At 48.3% G+C, this 23,352-nt stretch overlaps 1 long non-coding RNA gene across 2 annotated transcripts in view; it reads right to left on the reverse strand.

The window, feature by feature from the left end:
- LOC138275000 (uncharacterized) overlaps positions 1–23,352 on the reverse strand; it is a 95,484-nt gene that overhangs the window by 67,731 nt on the left and 4,401 nt on the right. For both annotated transcript variants that reach the window (XR_011200403.1, XR_011200402.1), the window contains exon 2: positions 8,971–9,095. This is a non-coding gene — a long non-coding RNA (uncharacterized lncRNA). The remainder of the gene's footprint in view (positions 1–8,970; positions 9,096–23,352) is intronic.

The following is a 23,352-nucleotide window of genomic DNA, read 5'->3' on the forward strand; positions in this document are numbered from 1 at the left end:
TTTGTTGTACACACACAGGCAATAAATGAAGAACACGCACTCAAAGACTTAAGTCAAGGCCAATAGTTTTTATATAGAAAAATATATTTTCTTAATTTATTTTAGAACCACAAGATTCAAGATTTAAGTAAATACATTAAATGCAAGGTACTCCACACAGGTAAATAAGGAACTTTGAATTAAAGCAGTAGTACAGACAGTATAGGTTAAAATGGCAATAAGCTATTTTAAAAGTGGACACTGCAAAAATCAACAGTTCCTGGGGGAGGTAAGTTTGGTTAAGTTTCTCAGGTAAGTAAAGCACTTACACAGTCAGTCTCCTGGGCATAGGCAGCCCACTGTTGGGGGGCAAAGTCACCACAGCAGCAACACAGGGCCGGTCAGTTGCAGATGTCAAAGGAGGGCCCAAAACACATAGGCGCCTATGGAGAACAGGGGTGCTCCTGTTCCGGTCTGCTGGCATGTAAATACCTGCGTACTCTGGTAGCAGACCAGGGGGGTTTTGTAGAGCACTGGCAGGGGGAGGAGGACACAAACAGGCACACGAAACACACCCTCAGTGGAAAGGGTGGGCCGAGTGCAGTGGGCAAAGTAGGCGTCGGGTTAGCTATAGGAAGCAATAGAGGGACCCGGGGGTCACTTAGGCGATGCAGGCAGGGCACAGGGGAGCTTCTCGGGCCAACCACCGACTGGGCTAGGAAGAGGGCCGCGTGCTGGTCACTTCTGCAATGGTGGGTGGTTCCTCTCGGTCCTGGGGGCTGCAGGTGCAGTGCTTGGTCCAGGCGTCGGGTTCCTGGTTACCAGGCAGTCACGGTCAGGGGTAGCCTCTGGATCCTCTATGCAGGTGTCGCTGTGGGTGTGCAGGGGGGTTTTCTCAGGTTACTCACGTTATGGCAGTCGCCTGGGAGTCCTCTCTGCGGTATTTGTTTTCTGGAGCTCGAGGTGGGGGCGTCGGGTGCAGAGTGAGAAGTCTCACACTTCCGGCGGGAAGGGAGAGTTCTTTCAAAGTTGCAAAAATTTTGCAGTTTGTGAACAGTGCTGCTGTTCTCTGGAGTTTCTTGGTCCTTCGGGTTCAGTGCAGTCCTCTGAGTCCTCAGAGGTCGCTGGTCCCTGACCATGCCCTGGGGTGTTGTAACAAAAGGCATTAGCCTTTGAGGCTCACCACCAGGTTCATCCCAGCTAGTGGAGATGCCCGCCCCTCTGGCCACTGCCCCCACTTTAGGCAGCAAGGCTGGAGGAGATGATGAGGAAAACAAGACCCATCCACCAGTCAGGACAGCCCTTAAGGTGCCCTGAGCTGAGGTGACTCCTGCCTTTAGAAATCCTCCCTCTTGAGATTGGAGGACTCCCCCAATAGGAATATGGATGTGCCCCCATCCCCTCAGGGAGAAGGCACAAAGAGGGCTTTGTTCCTGGCCACAGAGTGACAAAGGCACTCTCCCCATGTGGCCAGAAACTCGTCTGGTTGTGGCAGACTGGCAGAAACTGGTCAGCCTAGCACTAGGAGTCGGACTGGTATTCCGGGTCCCTCTCTAAGATGCCCTCTGGGTGTATTTTAAAATAAATCCCACACTGGCATCAGTGTGCATTTATTGTGCTGAGAAGTTGGATACCAAACTTCTCAGATTTCAGTGTAACCATAATGAAACTGTGGAGTTTGTGTTTGTTAAACTCCCAGACCATATACTCTTTCATGGCTACCCTGCAATTACAATGGCCAAGGTTTTGCTTGGACACTGCAGGGGCATATTCATCATGCACTTATGCACTCACCTGTGATATAGTGCACCCAGCCTTAGGGCTGTAAGGCCTGCTAGAGGGGTGACTTACCTATGCCACAGGCAGTGGGTTGTGGGCATAGCACTCTGAGGGGAGTGCCATGTCGACTTAGTATTATTTCTCCACACCAGCACACACAAGCTGTGAGGCAGTGTGCATGTGCTGAGTGAGGGGTCCCCAGAGTGGCATAAGGCATGCTGCAGCCCTTAGAGACCTTCCCTGGAAACAGGCCCTTGGTACCAGGGGTACCATTTACAATGGATCTATCTGTGTGCCAGGGCTGTGTCAATTGTGGGAACAAAGGTACAGGTTAGGGAAAGAACACAGGTGCTAGGGCCTGGTTAGCAGGGTCCCAGCACACTTTCAATCATAACTGGCATCAGCAAAAGTTAAGGGGGTAACCATGCCAAGGAAGGCATTTCCTCACCCCCCCCCCCCACCAGGCAGGTCTTATCCTCCAAACCCACCCTTGCTGCCATCCACAGAATCAGGAAGAGTACATCTGAAGGCAGATGCTTCTCTTACCTTGTAGCCCAGTCAATAAAAACACGCTTCCGCTCAAACTCAGACATGCAGCCTCACTGAACCAGCTCACAAAGGATCTAAAGACATGGATCGCCGAGTGTGCAGCACATCCACAACAGCAATTTGAGCCTCCACGGGTGATAAGCCGCCCTTTAAAACTGTCAGATTACTCGACTGACTGATGTGTGCAAAAATACATTGATTAGGAATGAAAAACTTTTTGCCTAATAATAGCTTTACAAGTATGTCTCAATAAAAACATAAAAAAAGAAAAGTAAAGTTTTACCTAAAAGTTATTTTGAAAGATTACCAATACATAACTCACCAACTGTTCAATATCAACAGTCATGTTTGGCCAATAGAAACGGCTGCCAATACTCTTTTTGGTTTTGTTAATTCCAAAGTGATCTCCAATTAGTGAAGAATGTAAATTATTAAAAATTTGTTTTGCCAATTCTTCACCAATGATAACAAGTGCCTTCTTCCCCTTTCCTACAAAGAACAAGTTTTCACCTAATTTGCCCAAAAAAAAACCATGAGAACATTTAAAGGAAGATTTCTATTTACTGCGCATGTTCCACAAAAGATACATTAAAAGCAAGTAATATATAAATATATATATATTGAAAATGTCACTTACCCAGTGTACATCTGTTCGTGGCATGTTCCGCTGCAGATTCACATGCTATGCACAGGTCCTGCCATCTAGTGTTGGGCTCGGAGTGTTACAAGTTGTTTTTCTTCGAAGAAATCTTTTCGAGTCACGGGACTGAGTGACTCCTCCTTTTCGGCTCCATTGCGCATGGGCATCGGCTCCATCTTAGATTGTTTTCCCGCAGAGGGTAAGGTAGGAGTGATAGAGTGTAAAGAAATAGATGTCCATGCAATGGAATAGAGATGTATATACAGAGTTTAAATAAAGAGGTGTCCATGCAATGGAGTAGAGATGTATATACATATGTACAAATTTTAAATGTACCTTAAACGGCTACAGGCTCCCGGGGAGGAGGGAGGGCGCATGTGAATCTGCAGCGGAACATGCCACAAACAGATGTACGCTGGGTAAGTGACATTTTCCATTCGATGGCATGTGTAGCTGCAGATACACATGCTATGCATAGACTACAAAGCAGTAATCCTCCCGTAAGCGGGGGTCAGCCTGTAGGAGTTGAAGTTGTCTGAAATAATGTTCTTAGTACAGCCTGTCCTGCTGTGGCCTGTTGTGTTGCCAACACATCTACACAGTAATGATTGGTAAATGTATGAGGTGTTGACCAAGTGGCTGCTTTACAAATTTCTGTCCTTTGGTATGTTTTCTAGAAATGCCATTGTTGCTCCTTTTTTCCTAGTGGAATGTGCCTTTGGCGTAATTAGCAGTTGTCTTTTAGCCTTTAGGTAACAAGTTTGGATACATTTCACTATCCACCTGGCTATGCCTTGTTTGGATATAGGGTTACCAGTATGGGGTTTTTGGAATGCGATGAACAATTGTTTAGTTTTACGAAATGATTTTGTTCTGTCAATGTAATACATTAAAGCTCTCTTAATATCTAATGTATGTAGTGCTCTTTCTGCCACTGAGTCTGGCTGTGAGAAGAACACTGGGAGTTCCACTGTTTGGTTTAAATGAAACCGTGAGATGACTTTAGGTAGAAATTTAGGGTTTGTGCGAAGTACAACCTTGGGTTTGTGTACTTTTATAAAGGGTTGTTCAATAGTGAATGCTTGTATTTCACTAACTCTTCGTAATGAAGTAATTGCCGCTAGAAATGCTACTTTCCAAGTTAGGAATTGAATCTGACAAGAGTGCATGGGTTCAAAGGGTGGACCCATGAGTCTTGTAAGTACAATGTTAAGATTCCATGAGGGTACTGGTGGTGTTCGTGGAGGTATGATTCGTTTGAGACCCTCCATGAAAGCTTTAATGACTGGCACTCTAAATAGAGATTTGGTTTGTTTATTTTAGAAATAAGCAGAAATTGCTGTGAGATGTATTTTGATGGATAAAAAGCTACATTTGCTTTTTGTAGGTGGAGTAAATAACCTGCAATGCCTTGTATGGTTGCATCTAAGGGTGTTATGTGTTTTGCTTGACAGTAGAAAACAAATCTTTTCCATTTGTTAGCATAACACTGCCTGGTGGTAGGTTTTCTTCCATACATTCTGGTGGAAGATTTAGATATCCAAACTCTAAGATTTCAGGAGCCAGATTGCCAGATTGAGTATTGCTGGATTGGGGTGTCTGATCTGTTGTTTGTTTTGTGTCAACAGGTCCTGTCTGTTTGGGAGTTTGATGTGTGGTACTATTGACAGGTCTAGCAATGTGGTGTAATATGGTTGACGTTCCTACGCTGGTGCTATAAGTATGAGTTTGAGTTTGTTTTGACGCAGTTTGTTGACCAGAAACGGAATGAGCGGGAGAGGGGTAAAAGCGTAAGCAAATATCCCTGACCAATTGATCCATAGAGCATTGCCCTTCGATCGAGGGTGTGGGTACCAGGACGCAAAGTTTTGGCATTTTGTGTTGTGGTTGGTGGCGAACAGATCTATGTCTGGTGTCCCCCACTGACGAAAGTATTTGTGAAGTACTTGGGGGTGAATTTCCCACTCGTGAGTTTGTTGGTGATCTCGACTGAGGTCATCTGATTGTGAATCCCTGGAATGTATTGAGCTACCAGGTGTATGTTGTTGTGAATTGCCCAATGTCAAATCTTTTGTGCTAGAAGGCAAAGTTGTGATGGGTGGGTTCTTGCCTGTTTGTTTAAGTAGTACATTGTTGTCATATTGTCTGTTCTGACAAGAATGTGTTTGTGAGCAAGAAGAGGTTGAAAGGCTCTTAGTGCTAAGGAGACTGCTAGCAGTTCTAAGTGATTTATCTGAAACTGTTTCTGTTTGTTGTCCCATTGTCCCTGAATATTGTGATTATTGAGGTGAGCCCCCCATCCAATCATTGATTCATCTGTTGTAAGAATGGCATGAGGCACAGGGTCTTGAAATGGCCGCTCTTTGTTTAAATTTGTGGGATTCCACCACGGAAGCGATACGTGTGTTTGGCGGTCTATCAACACTAGATCTTGGAGATGACCATGTGCCTGCGTCCATTGTTTTGCGAGGCACTGTTGTAAGGGCCGCATGTGTAATCTTGCCTTTGGGACAATGCATGATGCCATCATACCCAGCAGTTTCATGATAAAACGGACAGTGTAGTGTTGGTTTATCTGAATTTTTGTCAATATGTTGTGGAACAATTGCACTCTTTGTGGGCTTGGACTTGCAAGTGCCTTTTGAGTGTTTAGTGTAGCCTCTAAGTACTGCTGAATTTGTGATGGTTGCAGGTGTGATTTTTGATAATTTATTGAGAACCCTAGTGTGTGTAGGGTGTCTATTACATAACGTGTGTGATGTTGACACTGTTTTTGAGTGTTGGCTTTTATTAGCCAATCATCGAGATATGGGAATACATGCATATGCTGTCTCCTTATGTATGCTGCGACTACGGCAAGGCATTTTGTAAAGACTCTGGGGGCTGTTATCCCGAAGGGTAATACTTTGAATTGGTAATGTTTTCCTTGTATAACAAACCTGAGGTATTTTCTGTGAGCTGGATGGATGGGTATTTGAAAATACGCATCTTTTAGATCCAATGTTGCCATCAATTCTCCCTGTTGTAGCAGTGGGACTACATCTTGTAGTGTTACCATGTGAAAGTGTTCTGATGTATGTAGAGGTTGAGAGTCCTGAGATGTAATATTGGTCTTAATGTGTTGTCTTTCTTGGGAATAAGGAAGTACAGGGAGTAAACCCCTGTTCCTTTTTGATGATGCAGCACCAGTTCTATGGCTTGTTTGAGTAATAGTGCCTGTGCTTCTGTTTGCAACATTGCAAGATGTTGTGATGAAAGTTTGTGCGCTTTTGGGGGAATGTCTGGAGGAAATTGTGTGAATTCTATGCAGTAACCATTTTGGATAATGCATAGTACCCATGTGTCTATTGTGATGTTTAACCATTGGTCATATACCATTTTCAGTCTTCCTCCCACAGGGAAAGTGTGTTTAGGGAAGGTGATGATAAAGTCACTGTTTGTGTTTAGTGGCTTGTTTTGAGGATTGGTATTTTCCTCTAGATATGGGGAATTGTCCTCTGTAGGATCCCCGAAATCCCCCTCTTTGGTATTGTGTCTGCTGAGAGGGCTTGGAGTGTGAGGTAGGTGGCTCAGAAGGCTGTGGCCTGAAGCCTGCCCTATGTTGAGGATCCGAAATGAGCCTCTGTATTGGGATGAATAAAGTGCTCCCATCGCTTTGGCAGTGTCAGCGTCTTTTTTCATTTTATCTATGGCTGTGTCCACCTGTGTGCTGAAAAATTGCTGCGGATAAAAAGGCATGTTGAGGACGGCTTGTTGGATTTCAGGTTTAAGACCTGAGCCATGCATGTCGTCTAATGGTGACAGCCGTATTTATAGTCCTCGCGGCTGTATCTGCTGAGTCTAGTGCCAATCTTATTTGATTGTTCGTAATTGCCTGTCCCTCCTCTACTACCTGCTGGGCTCTCTTCTGTTGGTCCTTGGGGAGATGCTGAATAATGTCCTTCATCTCATCCCAATGAGCCCTATCGTATCTAGCTAGAAGGGCCTGCGAATTAGCTTTGCGCCACTGATTGCCTGCATCTTCAGAGGACTGTGAGTTAGCCCTTTTTCTCGCTGCGCTGACCACTACTGAATCAGGGGGCAGCTGTTGTGTGATATAAATGGGGTCTGAGGGTGGTGGCTTGTACTTTTTCTCTACCCTTGGGGTTATAGCCCGTCCTTTAACCGGTTCTTGGAATATCTGCTGTGCATGTTTGAGCATACCAGGGAGCATGGGTGTGCTTTGGTATGTGGCATGAGTTGAGGACAATGTATTGAACAAGAAGACATCCTCTAGAGGTTCTGTGTGCATGGTCACGTGCTTAAAAGCTGCTACCCTAGCTAGAACCTGTGTATACAAGGTGCTATCCTCAGGTGGCAATGGCTTAGATGGGTAGCACTCTGGGCTATTGTCTGAGACTGGGTTGTCATAGAGATCCCATGGATCTGTGTCCTGATGTGGCTGCATAGTGTGTGATGGAGACTGTGCAGTGGGTGTAGCAGGCGGGGAGACATTGTGTTGAGGAGAGAGAGGAGGAGACTGGTGAGGAGAAAACTGGGGAGGCAGAGATTTCTCTCTTGGCACTTTAACCGTTGGCTGATCAGTGTCCAAGCATCCGTGGAAGGCCAGTTTTCTTTTTATTTTGAGAGGAAGTGCTGTGAGGATTTTTCCAGTATCCTTGTGGATCTGTATCCTGGCCTGTTTGTCATCGAAATCATCCATTTGTTGTAATTCTTCCTCAAATCGATGGCTTTCTTTTAGCTGTTTCGAAAGTCCATGCTCCTGTGTATAGGAATATCTTTTCGGCTCCGAAGTCGGTTTTTTCGGCACCGACGGGCCTGGAGTAGTTGTTGGCCTCGGTTCCGAAAGTGACTTTCGGGGTCTCGACCCGATGGGTCAGTGTCGTATGCTTTCAGAGCCTGTGCCACAGCTCGAATCCGAAGGCTTTGTTACGGGCATGGCCTTTTTCGGTGCCAGAGATTTTATTTGGTCACCGGTCGCTTTTTTATGGATGGAGCCATGACCTTCTGGCAATGGCATCCCCGAGGCCTTGTTTTTGGGCTTTGTTTGGGTCGGGGCAAGCGTACTCACATGCTGGCCCACTGTTAGAGGTCTGTCGACGTCAGACTCTTGTTCGGAATCGGATCCCCGAACGGAGACGGCGGTGTGGATCATCTCCTCCTCTTCTGCGCCGAGGCATTCGGTGCTTCTGGACGCCATCTCTAACCTTCGCGCACTTCGGTCTCTTAAAGTCTTTTTCGAACAGAAGGATTTACAGACTTCACAAGTATCGAGGAAGCACCGAAAAAGGCCATGCAAACCAGATGTTGATCTGTGTAGGGATACTTGGCGTGGCACCGAGGGCAGAATCTAAACGGGGTCTGGTCCATGAGGCTTCAATGATACTTTTGGTCGGGCCGACCAGGTCCAAGTTGGGCACGGGTGCCCCGAAGGGCAATCAAAGATGTGTATCCGCCGGTACCGAGGTGTCGATGCTTGGATGAGACGCGATCGAAAACAATACCAATGATTTTAGATGGTTTCTAAGATTTTCCGACTCAAACAACCGGATTGAAGAGGAACACGTCCGAACCCGATGGCGGAAAGAAAACAATCTAAGATGGAGCCGATGCCCATGCGCAAAGGAGCCGAAAAGGAGGAGTCACTCAGTTCTGTGACTCGAAAAGACTTCTTCGAAGGAAAACAACTTGTAACACTCCAAACCCAACACTAGATGGCAGGGCCTGTGCATAGCATGTGTATCTGCAGCTACACATGCCATCAAACATACATATATATATATATATATATATATATATATATGTATATATACACACATACACACACACATGTTAACAATCATTTAAAATAATTTAATATAATTAAATGAATCAGACTAAACAATATTTGTTAACACAAAAGTAGGTAGATCAATATAATTGAAAGGATCACCAATTCATGAAGCTTCGTTCAAACAAGTACAGTACATTTTATGAATGTATAACCATTTTCTAATTCCAAAGCAATCTGAAAACTAACTTACCATCAATGGTGAATTTTTTGGAAAGTCTCCGTAATCCATTCTTCATCACTTTACTGAAATAATCAGGGTATACATTACTGCGTATATAATTCGGAATCTGGTTGTACTTTGTGACGTCCATTGTTCTTTACAATAACAAAAAAATATAAAATGAAGAAAATCTAAACATCGTAATTGTGAAAAAGTAAAACATTACATAGATGAATATACGTTAACAAAGGTAATTACTGTGTTCCTCTGATTGACAATTTACACCCACACATTCATTTTTTGAGAATTTAAATTTTCAGTTTAGATCTTCTTCCGACATTTAGCATTTACAATATCAAGATTTGGTTGATCTGTTATACAATTAACATACAAGCAAACAGTAAAACTTAACTTAGGTCTTGGTATTATACTCAGGAAGTGTTCAACTGCGGTGTCTGGGTAATAAGTCTAGCAATGTGGCTTTAGTGGCCTTGTGTTCCCCAGCTTGGTGATGCTCTTTCCCAATAATATGTGATTATTTACATTGGTGGGGGAAGCCCAGTCTAGTGTCAGTTTATGGCGCGTGGCTCTCCGGAGCTTAATGTTCCTGGTCTGGTTATTAACCCCTTTCTTGTTAGTCACCATGGGTTGCAACCGGTTGTGGTGGTGAGTGTGGGAGCGTTCTCTAATTTGATAGTTTTATAGTTTTGTCCCATCCAACTTACTTGGGGTATTGAGATTGGTTAGGTATAAGTGTGACTATCTCGGGCCTACATCTAATCCATTTCATGGCGGTCTCTCATCGTCCTTAGCCTCTAGTCTGCTTATTAAAGTTTCCCAGACTTCACTTCCTGTGTGTTGTTGGCCCTCCCTTGCTAGTTTTCGCAGTACCAGTGACTCTGCACGAGCCCACCGCAGTGTCATGCTGTGCCAGGTTTTCAGATCTGGAGCTATGGCTGCTTTCCAGTTCATAGCTATCAATCTTTTGTACATCACATATGCTAGGTCTGTGAACTTATGTAGGTGCTTATGTTTCTTTTCTCTCTGTCTCAGGCCCAGTAGGCAGGATTTAGGGTCCACTGTGAGCACCAGCCCCGTCAGTTCTGATACCCTCTCTACCACTCCACTCCACTCCCTGTTCACCTGGGCACATTCCCAGACCATGTGGTAGAAATGTGCCAGTGGGGCTTTACACCTAGGACAAGCTGGGTCCGAGCTGGGGAGCATGCGTTTGATCCTGGCTGGTGAGAGGTACGTTTGATTTGTGTAGTTGAATTGCGTATAGCGGAATCTTGGGTTTCTCGATACCCCCCGTGTATGGTGCAAAACATTTGGCCACTCCACTTGTAGTATTGGGTTTGGGAGAACTGCGTTCCACCTTCCCCGTATATTCTCCAGGTTGGGTTCGGGATATTTGTTCAGGGTTTTATATAAATTCGACACAACCTTTGTTTGATTGTCATATTGCAGCATGTGGTGCAGTACAGGGGAGATCGTTGGTTCTTGGTTACCAGCCGACCATGTCTTCTTAATTGAGTGACATATAGCATAGTATGTTATAAATTGCCCAGGATTTACTGCTGTGAGGGCCCGTACAGATTCAAAAGACATCATTGTTCCTTCCTCAAAGCAGTCTCCTGCCGTCACTATACCCACCTCTGTCCAGGCCGCTAACGAATGCTTTCTATCCCCGTTAGCCCATCCAGGGACTAGTCCCAGTGGGATAAGCGGCGAGTAGGGGAGCATGCTGCGGCCATTTTGAATATATCTCTTCCAGCATGCATGCGCCACTAGCATTAGCGGTTTATCAGATGCCCCTTTCGGAGATTTGGTTGCCAGCCATGTGTCCAAGGGTTCACCACGTAGACTCGTCAATACCCAAGCAGACTCCGCCTGTGTGGGTCTCTGTATCCAATTCAGTATCCACTGTAATTGTGCAGCCGTGTAGTAGAGTTAAAAATTGGGGGCTCCCAGGCCACCCGCGTTTACTGGGCGCTGCAATGTAGTGAGTGCGACGCATGCTCTGCCCTCCCCCCCATATGAGCTGCAGCAGGATTCCGTTCAAGTCCCGGAAGAAGCTCCTGGGGATCGAGAGTGTCAGTGGCGCAAAGTAATATAGCAGTCGGGGCAGTATCAGCATGTTTGCTATCGCCACTCTGCCCAGCGGTGACAATGGTAGTTTACTCCAGAATCTTAGCGACCCCTTCATGGAAGCCAATGCTCTCCCCAGATTACCATCTCTAAGATCTTCTGTTCTATGATATATTTGAACCCCCAGGTATTTGAACGAGTCAAAGCACCATTTCAGGTGTCCAGCCGGGGCCATTTCTTTTCTTAGCGGGGGCCATATGGTTAATGGGAACACGTACGATTTTTCCCAGTTCACCACCAGCCCGATATGTCTCAGAATTCGGTCAAGAGTGAGATTGCTAAGGGTATCATCTCGCTTCCCTTCCACAAGTATATTAGGTCATCGTCTGCGTATAATGATATTACGTGGTGTAGCCCATTCCTGAGTATACCCCAACTGGCCTCCATAGTCCGTAGGAGGGTCGCTATTGGTTCCATTGCTATTGCGAACAATAAGGGGGAAAGGGGGCATCCCTGCCTGGTGCCTCTAGCAATTGGGAAGCTATCAGATATAACTCCTCCCGTTTTCATACAAGCTTGTGGGTTTGTGTATAATGTCTGTACCCATTGTATGTAATTAGGGCCAATTCCCATTTTCCGCATGGTGGCGAATAAGAAGTCCCACCCTAGTGTGTCGAATGCTTTCTCAATATCTAGCGAGAGTACCATTTCCTCATTGGCATCTGGCGGTGTGCCCCCCAGTACACTCAGCAGTCTGCGGATATTTAAAAAGGTGTTGCGTTTGGGGATGAAGCCATTTTGGTCGTCGTGTATCAGAGTGTGTATGACGGGAGCTAACCTGTTAGCCAATATTTTACCTAGGATTTTGCAGTCAAGGTTCAGGAGTGAAAGTGGTCTATAGGATTTAACATCTGTAGGGTCACGCCCCTGCTTAGGAAGGGCCACTATCATAGCCTCCCTCTGCGTGGGGGGCCATGCCTTGTGGTTCCATGCCTCCTCGAATACTTTCAACAGGTGAGGCTTTAAGTGTTTTGAATACTTTGCGTAGTATTCTATTGGGAGGCCGTCTATTCCTGGCGCTTTATTCCTGGGCATCTGTGCTACTGCTACGTCCAATTCCTCTGCGCACAGAGGGGCCTCCAGTTTCTCACCGTCTGTCTGAGATAGATGCGCCAATTGGGATCCTGCAAGAAAGGATTCAAGTTGTACGGTTGTGCAGACCGAACGTTTGGTATAGATGTTCGTATAGTATTCCCTGAAAGCCACATTTATCTCTTCTTGCGTGGGGGCTATGTTACCGTCGTCTAGTTTTATAGCCCTTTTTGGAGACTGCTGTTGTTTCTCCCGAAGGAGCCACGCCAGCAGCCTGCCCGATCTGTCCCCCTCCGACTGTAGGTGCATTAAATGATATTTGTGGTCATGTCGACGGAGGCGAGAGTCTACTTCATTGTATTTTATGCGCGCCTCTTTTAGCGCTGTGTAGAGTATCTACTTCCGTGCCACCGCTGTTTCAAGTGTTTTCAGTTTCTTTTCTAAGTTACTAATCTCTGCGTGTAGGGTACGTCTCACTCCCCAAATGGACGATATACAATGCCCTCTGACTACCGCCTTGTGCGCTTCCCACTCTGTCGCTCTTGAGTCTGTGGAGTCTATATTGATTTCCCAGTACTGACTCAGTGCCGTGTCCAGTCCCTCTGCAAAAGCCTGATCCTGGAGCGCTTCCACCTGTAAGCGCCATGTAGGGATCGCCGAGCATCTCCGCCCCCAGTTTAATGTCATTCTAAGTGGTGAGTGGTCCGATAGTGTCTTGGCCAGGTATTCTGTCCCATTAGTCAGTGCGCATTTGTCCCAGTACCCCAGATCATATCTATTCTAGTGTGCACTTTATGGGGTATTGAGTAGAATGAGTATTCCCTCTGTTGGGGTTGTTGCATGCGCCATAAGTCGAGGAGTCTCATATCTCCCGCCCATGTCTGCAAGGGGCACTTAGCATTTCTATTTGTTATTCCTTTCTTCGAGGAGTTTGATCTGTCTAACACTGCATTTGGTAAGCTATTGAAACCGCCCCCCCCATATGGCCGGGGCTGCAGGGTTTGTTAGTAGTGCCGGGGTGAGTGTGCCCAAGAATCCCACCAACGCGTTATTGGGGGCATGGATCCCTATAACCGATAAGTGTCTCCCATCTAATTGCCCCTCTATTACTACGTATCTGCCCCCTTGATCTATCTTATGCGAAGCTCGGGCAAATGGGACGCCACCTGCTATGCATATCAATACTCCTCTAGCAAAGGCTGAGTAGGTTGTGCCTGTTATCTGCCTGTCACATTTCCCGCGGATCTCCTGTAGCTCAGGCTCCAGTAGGTGTGTTTCTTGTAGAATAGCGATGTGTACTCTCTGGCGTCTGAGACGTGCAACACCCGTGCTCTTTTGCCTGGTGTGCCCATGCCTCTCAGGTTCCACGTGACTATTTCATATTGGTGTGTATTTAGATTTGCGTGTTGGGACATGTAATGTTGTATGGTGTATCTCTATGGAACCCGCTCCGGGCTGCGATGCCAATCTGGGCCCCCACCCACCTCGCCGGGTGTACGTTTAAGACTGATGACCGCAGCAGTGCACTCAGTGCTCTGAGTTGACCTATTACATACAACTTAACTACCCCCCTCCCCTGCTCTATTTCCTTAACACAACTACTAACACGCAGTAAACCACACAACACACTACTTAATGAAACCTGTATCCTTGCGAATACCTGTGGGGGAGCCATTTTGATTACCAGATGTGGCTCTTATACGGGGCTCACATCCTTCCTCAGACATAGTCTGCGTGTATATATATGTGTATGTATGGGTGCTCCTGAAGTGTTAGCCCCCCCCCCAATCTGCGTGTACTAAAATGTTAGACAATGTTCACAGTAGGGAGGAATTAATTGTTCAAAAGTTACTCGTAGGAAGCAACCACGGCTAGCAGATCAACTCCCGCTGCAGCCACCCCTGTTTCCAGTCCGCTTGTCATCCTGTCCGGGTAGGGGGGAGCAAACTAGTTATTTACGTTCACAGTTCATCTGCAGATCTGGGGGTAACATTCAGACCCATGAGCGCCTCTGTATTTGTGGAGTCCGAGCTAGCCGAGTCCGATTCCGAGCCCGCCGCGGGGGCCACGCGGAATGCCTCAAAAGAGTTGTGTGAGCAGCGGGGTTTCTTTCAGCACTTTTGCCCTTTCCTCTGCTGCCTGTCTCTCCTTGGGTTGACCCTTGGGGCATCTCCTGGTACGCTTCCTCGATGAAAAGGTTAGCCATTCCTCTGCTTCCTTAGTTCCCTCCTGGGTTTGTGCTAAGCCTTTGGCGTGCAACCAGGTTCAGGCATCTTCGGGGGAGGTGAATATGTGAGTACATTCTTCTGATATTACTCTCAGTTTGGCAGGGAAGAGGAGAGCATATTTAATATTGTGCTCACGAAGGCGTTGTTTAATTTTTACATAGGAGTTACGTTGCTTCTGTACCTCCTGTGTGAAGTCTGGGTAAGCATGGACCACTGAGCCTTCGTGTCGGAATGGGCCTTTGCTGCGAAACTGCTGCAATATCAGGTTGCGGTCCCTATAATGAAAGAATCTCTCTATCAGTGGTCTAGGTGGCTGACCCAGGACTCTGTGCGCCCTTTCCACAGAGAAGAACTTCGATGGGGACCCACTCAGCACTTCTTTGATTAGCCATTGCTCTATGAATATTTCCGAGCTCTGTTCTGGTAAACTCTCAGGAAACCCTACGAAGCGAACATTATTGCGCCGGGATCTGCTTTCTACTTCTTCGGCACGCCGCCATAGGATCTTCACCTCTGCATCCAGACGCTGAATTTGTTTCTGGTTATCCGAGACTATAGGATTCGTCGTCTTTAGTACATCTTCCGTCGATTTCACTCTCTCCGCCAAGTTGCGATGGTCCACTGAGTTCGAAAGAGGATTTAGTGTCTATGATGGCCTGTAGCACTTTTACAAATTGTATAGAGTGGGATTGGAGTGTGCTCTCCAGTGACTGTAAAGTTGGGATTAGCTGTTGGTCGCACGGTGCCGGGCCAGGCGCATTACATTCTTAGTTTTTGGCAGATTTGGACTTCCCCAACATGTTTGTGTCTATTAGGTGGCTCTCGCAATATGGGGCAGCGTTATTATGTGTTACTTGAACGACTGAGCGCCCTGATAGCACTGGTACTCCCTGCAGCGTGTATTGCCCCGCTGCGGTCCCGTCCGGCTTGCCTGTGACCCCTCCCGAACAAGCCGGTCTGTATCACACAGGTTGGGATCAGTTGGGCGGGGGGTCCTGCTGCCAGTAGTCGAATGCTCCAGGACAGGAGTGTATATGGGTGCTCCCACGGAGTGACTAACCAGCGGTAAACAATTGGGGTTCTGGGCAGCCCGGGGGCCCCCTGTGGTCCGGCACAGACACCGCTCCTGCGCGTGTCCGTGGCCACTTACAGAGATAAAGCAGGGAGGCCGGAAGAGGAGGTCGGCATTTAAAAAAAGACGTCGGAGCTGGGGGGGACGGAGAGAGCCCGGGCCTTCCTGTCCGGTCAGCCCCTCCACCTAAATAGCACTGTTCTTATTGTTGTCCCCTCGTTTGCTGGGGGGGAAAGGAGTTCAACTTTGTGTAGATCGATGGGGGGCTGTCCCCCAAGCACTTGGGCGCTACTCCCCTGGTTCGGGTGAGCGCCCGTGTGTCCAGTGCGGCTCCTAGGCCGCGAGGCCGATACCGCCTCTGCTATTTCCTTCAAGCCGCTCCAGGTGGCAGATCAGCACGACCGGGCCGCCCCTCATGCCCAGCCGCGGCACATCAATCAATCAATCAATCATAGTATTTATAAAGCGCGCTATGTACCCGTCAGGGTTTCGAGGCGCTGAGGGGGGGGGGGGGGTAGCGCTGCTGGATTAGCAGTCGAAGAGCCAGGTCTTGAGGAGCCTTCTGAATGCGAGGAGGTCCTGGGTCTGGCGAAGAGATGTGGGGAGAGAGTTCCAGGTCTTGGCGGCGAGGAAGGAGAAGGATCTGCCGCCGGATGTCTTGCGCTGGATTCGGGGTACGATGGCGAGGGTGAGGTTGGCGGAACGGAGTTGACGTGTTGGAGTGTAGAAGTTGAGTCTGGTGTTGAGGTAGGAGGGTCCGGTGTTGTGAAGTGCCTTGTGAGCGTGGGTCAGGAGTTTGAAGGTGATCCTCTTGTCTACCGGGAGCCAGTGGAGTTCCTTTAGGTGAGGGGAGATGTGACTTCGGCGGGGTGTGTTGAGGATCAGTCGGGCGGAGGCATTTTGGATACGTTGGAGGCGTTTGATGTCTTTGGATGGGATGCCTGTGTAGAGTGTGTTGCCGTAGTCAAGTCTGCTGCTGACGAGGGCCTGGGTCACCGTCTTTCTGGTTTCTGTTGGAATCCACTTGAAGATTCTGCGGAGCATTCGAAGGGTGTTGAAACAGGAGGAGGAGACGGCGCTGACCTGTTTGGACATGGTGAGGGCGGAGTCCAGGATGAAGCCGAGGTTTCTTGCGTGGCTGGCAGGGGTGGGTGGGGGTCCGAGGACGGAGGGCCACCATGAGTCGTTCCAGGCCGAGGGAGTGCGTCCGAGGATGAGGACTTCCGTCTTGTCGGAGTTGAGTTTCAGGCGACTGTTGTTCATCCAATCGGCGATGGATTTTAGTCCCTCGTGGAGGTTTGTTTTGGCGGTGAGCGGGTCTTTGGTCAGGGAGAGGACGAGCTGGGTATCGTCGGCGTAGGAGATGATGCTGAGATGATGTTGGCGGGCCAGTTGAGCGAGGGGGGCCATGTAGACGTTGAACAACGTGGGGCTGAGGGAGGATCCTTGGGGGACGCCGCAGATGAGGTTGGTGGCTTTGGAGCGGAAAGGGGAGAGACGGACATCAGCACCTCCACTCATCCTCTCCCGCTGTAGGAGCGTCCCGCCCGGCAGGGGAGAGCTGGGCCAGCTGGGCCAGCCGCTGCTCCCGCTGCCGTCCAGTGGGGGGTAGGGGGAAGCAACGGGGGGAAGAGGGGAGAAGCCGTACCAGTATGCGGTCCCCCATCTGTGAGCACTCCCCTCCGCCACAGTCCCCCCACCTCCTACCTCCACACCTCGGCCGCCGGGGTGCGCCGATCGCCATTGTCTCCACTGGGTCAGACTTCCGAGGCGTGACAGCGCCGCGGCCTCCTTTGCCCCATGGTGCTCGCCCGTCGCTGGCTCCTCCATCACTACACTCCATCTTGTGCGGCTCCTCGGCTGCACGGCGGGCTCCGGTGCCGGGATGCAGCGCCCAGGGCTCCAATTTCCCCTCCGGGAGCGCCCTGCAGGATAATTGTTGTGGGCCCGAGTCAGAGCTCACAGATTAGGCGTCCGACACGGCCGCCATCTTGGCTCCTCCTTCTCATTTTTGGAGAATGGATACCATAAGAATATCTCTCCATAGTAGCTGCTTCCACTCTGGTGGAAGGAGCACATAAGCCATCAGAAGTCTGCTTCTTCGCCAAGGCATTGCACTTTTTAATAGAAAGAAAAAGATAGTTGGAGATGGTCCTCTTCTCTCATCAGCTCGCCTAATTTTCACAGCAATTAAGCAAATAAAAAGCTGATCATCCATTTGGCGTTGTTTAGTACGATGAATGACCGCTGTGGGTCAAATATATGTAAGAATGAGGGGGTAGAGAAAAAGTCGTCAGGCAACATTTAGACCAACGTGAAAGAGTGAACACTTTTGGAAAAAGAGAACCAGCTTGCCTCAATAGATGGTAGTTAAATGTGTGGATACAGGAGGGTTAGATGCTGATAACCCTTATGTAAGAAGTAATTGCGGGGAAAAAAGAAAAAAATTGTATCGTCAACAAACATATAGTGATTAAGCTCACATGGCGTTCATGAGAAAATCTTCATAAAGAAATGTAAGGTTTCAGTGTGCTCTAACAAAACATGTTAAGGCTGCTATAGTGAAACAAGCTGCTTGAAATAGTATTGACAGCTGGTAACTAACATGGAAGATCAGTCAGGCACCCGCAAACAGGCTGGAAACACTGAAAGATAGCCTTTGTTTGTGCTCAAAGATGACGACAGTCCCACGCCAATGAGCTGACACCACCATCATTAGTTTTGTTAAGACACGAAAGGGGAGCACAGTAAACTTAAAAAGCTACTTGCTCACTTTGAAACACAGTTAACGTGTGAAAAATTCAGAATGCAAGTGTGTGAATAAGCATTGTGAAGGTCCAGAACTACCATAAAGTATCCTGTTTGAGCACTGACAACACCTCAGCCAGGGTGTGCATTTAGAAATTGTCTTTGTGGAGGTAGCTGTTGACGGACCACAAATAAAGAGGAAAGGGCATACCTTTTTGTTTTTTTATGCACAAAGAAAGAAAAAGAACCACGACCTATCTCTGGAGGTAGGACACCCTACTCTGCCCTTGTGCACAAGAGAGATGGAAACACCCGCTGGAGCAAGGAAGATTAGCTCTCCGTCAGACACTGAATGGACATAGGAATATGTAGTGGGGCTTGTAAGAATGGAAAGCATAGCCCTGCCAAAATTATTATTTTCACCACCACATTATATTCAGGTGCTACTTTATCTAAGCCACAACAAGATGGTTGTGGGTTAAAGTTAGACTAAAGGCCTTTGGCGTCAGCAGCTGGTGGGGTGCTGAGGGGTAGGTGTTATGACGGTCCGGGTACTAGCGTGGTCTCGTAACTAGCGGCCTACACGACTACCACACCCATGTCCAAGAAAAGACTGCCGAAACAAGCGAGTGGAATAGGGCTGGGAGGGAAATAGACAGTGGCCACGAAATGAACCACAAAAGGGATGGGAGGATGAGTGAGATTAAAGCAGGCGGGCAGCGGTGTAGATGCCACAACATTGTGCTGTTGCCACTGTCCTTGATTTGCTCCAGTGTAGTATCATCCTTTAGACCCAAAAAGTTGGAGTCATAAAAAAGGCATGTGCACTACTTTTCTCTGGAACACGGGGACCATTTATTGAACAAACCACCTAGGTGGGCATCTCAAATTTGAGACGCTTATAGCGGATGTTAGCACGACTGAAGCACCATTAATCCCTAGGACCAGATGGGTTCCTGGATGCTTTTTCTAAGACATTTTACAGGACAATGACTGATTTTGACAAGACTGTTTAACTTGTCTCCGGGACAAACTTTAATGTAATCTGCAATGTCTGAAGCCTCTATCATCGTCATTCAAAAAACATAAAAAAGATAGGAAGCATTGAGGGTCCTATAAAGCCTTATCTCTCCTTAATGTCGTGCAAGGGGAGCGACCCCCTAGGCAAGGGTCGCTCCCCAGGGGGCAAATTATATTTAGGCCATTTCTGCCCCACTTGGGCAAGGGTCGCTCCCCTGGGGGGCAAATTTATTGTAGGGCATTTCTGCCCCCCTGGGTGTCAGATCAGCCTATTTTAATTAGGCCGATCTGCCCCCAAGGGGGGCAAAAACCACTAGGCACCGGGGATTTTTTTTGTTGTTGTTGTTTTACAGATGGGGAGCGACCCCTTAGGCAAGGGTCACACCCCTGGAGGGGCAAATTGTATTTAGGCCATTTCTGCCCCCTTTTGGGACAAATCGGCCGATTTTAGGTGGGGGCAGAAACCACTAGGCACCGGGGATCTTTTTTTCTCCGCCAATGTCGTGCAAGGGGAGCAACCCCCTAGGCAAGGGTCGCTCCCCAGGGGGCTACAGGGGGCAGAGGGGCAAATTTATTTTAGGCCATTTCTGCCCCAACCTCTGGGCGCCAGGGCTAATTTTTTTGTGTTTTTTTTTTGTTTGTTTATTTTTTTAGAGATGGGGAGCGACCCATTAGGCAAGGGTTGCTCCCCTGCGGGGCAAATTGTATTTAGACCATTTCTGCCCCCCTTGGGGGCAGATCGGCCGATTTTAGGTCAATCTGCCCCCAAGGGGGGCAGAAACCACTAGGCACCGGGGATCTTTTTTTTGCGCCAATGTCATGCGAGGGGAGCGACCCCTTAGGCAAGGGTCGCTCCCCGGTGAGTGGGGGGTGGCGGGGGGCAGGGTGTGTAGGAGGCTGGACTGGCTTGTAGTGAGTACCAAGGGGTACTTGCACCTTGCACCAGGCCCAGTTATCCCTTATTTGTGTATAGGGTGTCTAGCAGCATAGGCTGATAGATAATGGTAGCTTAGCAGAGCAGCTTAGGCTGAACTAGGAGACGAGTGAAGCTCCTACAGTACCACTAGTGTCACTTGCACAATATCATAAGAAAACACAATACACAGTTATACTAAAAATAAAGGTACTTTATTTTTATGACAATATGCCAAAGTATCTCAGAGTGTACCCTCAGTATGAGGATAGCAAATATACACAAGTTATATGTACACAATACCAAAAATATGCAGTATAGTCTTAGAAAACAGTGCAAACAATGTATAGTTACAATAGGATGCAATGGGGACACATAGGGATAGGGGCAACACAAACCATATACTCCAAAAGTGGAATGCGAACCACGAATGGACCCCAAACCTATGTGACCTTGTAGAGGGTCGCTGGGACTATTAGAAAATAGTGAGGGTTAGAAAAATAGCCCACCCCAAGACCCTGAAAAGTGAGTGCAAAGTGCACTGAAGTTCCCCAGAGGACAAAGAAGTCGTGATAGGGGAATAATGCAGGAAAGACACAAACCAGCAATGCAACAACAATGGATTTCCAGTCGAGGGTACCTGTGGAACAAGGGGACCAAGTCCAAAAGTCACAAGCAAGTCGGAGATGGGCAGATGCCCATGAAATGCCAGCTGTGGGTGCAAAGAAGCTTCTACTGGACAGAAGAAGCTGAGGTTTCTGCAGGAACGAAAAGGGCTAGAGACTTCCCCTTTGGAGGACGGATCCCTCTCGCCGTGGAGTCTCGTGCAGAAGGGATTTCCTGCCAAAAGACCGCCAACAAGCCTTGCTAGCTGCAAATCGTGCAGTAAGCGTTTTTGGATGCTGCTGTGGCCCAGGAGGGACCAGGATGTCGCAAAGTGCGTCAGGAGAGAGAGGGGACGTAGAGCAAGACAAGGAGCCCTCTCAGCAGCAGGTAGCACCCAAGAGAAGTGCCAGAAACAGGCACTACGAGGATGCGTGAAACGGTGCTCACCCGAAGTTACACAAAGGAGTCCCACGTCGCCGGAGACCAACTTAGAAAGTCGTGCAATGCAGGTTAGAGTGCCGTGGACCCAGGCTTGGCTGTGCAGAAAGGATTTCCGCCGGAAGTGCACAGGAGCCGGAGTAGCTGCAAAAGATGCGGTTTCCAACAATGCAGTCTGGCGTGGGGAGGCAAGGACTTACCTCCACCAAACTTGGACTGAAGAGTCACTGGACTGTGGGAGTCACTGGACAGAGTTGCTGGATTCAAGGGACCTCGCTCTTCCTGCTGAGAGGAGACCCAAGGTACCGGTAATGCAGTTCTTTGGTGCCTGCGGTAGCAGGGGGAAGATTCCGTCGACCCACAGGAGATTTCTTCGGAGCTTCTAGTGCAGAGAGGAGGCAGACTACCCCCACAGCATGCACCACCAGGAAAACAGTCGAGAAGGCGGCAGGATCAGCGTTACAGAGTTGCAGTAGTCGTCTTTGCTACTTTGTTTCAGTTTTGCAGGCTTCCAGCGCGGTCAGCAGTCGATTCCTTGGCAGAAGGTGAAGAGAGAGATGCAGAGGAACTCTGATGAGCGCTTGCATTCATTATCTAAAGTTTCCCCAGAGACAGAGACCCTAAATAGCCAGAAAAGAGGGTTCGGCTACCTAGGAGAGAGGATAGGCTAGCAACACCTGAAGGAGCCTATCAGAAGGAGTCTCTGACGTCACCTGGTGGCACTGGCCACTCAGAGCAGTCCAGTGTGCCAGCAGCACCTCTGTTTCCAAGATGGCAGAGGTCTGGAGCACACTGGAGGAGCTCTGGACACCTCCCAGGGGAGGTGCAGGTCAGGGGAGTGGTCACTCCCCTTTCCTTTGTCCAGTTTCGCGCCAGAGCAGGGCTAAGGGGTCCCCTGAACCGGTGTAGACTGGCTTATGCAGAATTGGGCACATCTGTGCCCATGAAAGCATTTCCAGAGGCTGGGGGAGGCTACCCCTCCCCTGCCTTCACACCATTTTCCAAAGGGAGAGGGTGTAACACCCTCTCTCAGAGGAAGTCCTTTGTTCTGCCATCCTGGGACAAGCCTGGCTTGACCCCAGGGGGGCAGAAACCTGTCTGAGGGGTTGGCAGCAGCAGCAGCAGCAGCTGCAGTGAAACCCCAGGAAAGGCAGTTTGGCAGTACCAGGGTCTGTGCTACAGACCACTGGGATCATGGGATTGTGCCAACTATGCCAGGATGGCATAGAGGGGGCAATTCCATGATCATAGACATGTTACATGGCCATATTCGGAGTTACCATTGTGAAGCTACATATAGGTAGTGACCTATATGTAGTGCACACGTGTAATGGTGTCCCCGCACTCACAAAGTCCGGGGAATTGGCCCTGAACAATGTGGGGGCACCTTGGCTAGTGCCAGGGTGCCCTCACACTAAGTAACTTTGCACCTAACCTTTACCAGGTAAAGGTTAGACATATAGGTGACTTTTAAGTTACTTAAGTGCAGTGTAAAATGGCTGTGAAATAACGTGGACGTTATTTCACTCAGGCTGCAGTGGCAGGCCTGTGTAAGAATTGTCAGAGCTCCCTATGGGTGGCAAAAGAAATGCTGCAGCCCATAGGGATCTCCTGGAACCCCAATACCCTGGGTACCTCAGTACCATATACTAGGGAATTATAAGGGTGTTCCAGTAAGCCAATGTAAATGGGTACAATTGGTCACTAGCCTGTTAGTGACAATTTGAAAGAAATGAGAGAGCATAACCACTGAGGTTCTGGTTAGCAGAGCCTCAGTGAGACAGTTAGGCACTACACAGGGAACACATACATATAGGCCACAAACTTATGAGCACTGGGGTCCTGACTAGCAGGGTCCCAGTGACACATAACAAACATACTGAAAACATAGGGTTTTCACTATGAGCACTGGGCCCTGGCTAGCAGGATCCCAGTGAGACAGTGAAAACACCCTGACATACACTCACAAACAGGCCAAAAGTGGGGGTAACAAGGCTAGAAAGAGGCTACTTTCTCACAGGGTGGCAAATATATTTTAGGCCATTTCTGCCCCTTGAGGGCAGATCAGCCTATTGTTATTAGGCTGATCTTCCCCCGGGGGGGCAGAAGCCTCTAGACGCCATGGATAAAAAAAATTGGGATTTATTTTTGTTTTGTTTTGTTTTTTAGAGGTGGGGAGCGACCCCTTAGGCAAGGGTCGCTAC

Source organism: Pleurodeles waltl, chromosome 2_2 (genome assembly GCF_031143425.1).
Source record: "Pleurodeles waltl isolate 20211129_DDA chromosome 2_2, aPleWal1.hap1.20221129, whole genome shotgun sequence".
NCBI classification, from domain to species: domain Eukaryota; kingdom Metazoa; phylum Chordata; class Amphibia; order Caudata; family Salamandridae; genus Pleurodeles; species Pleurodeles waltl.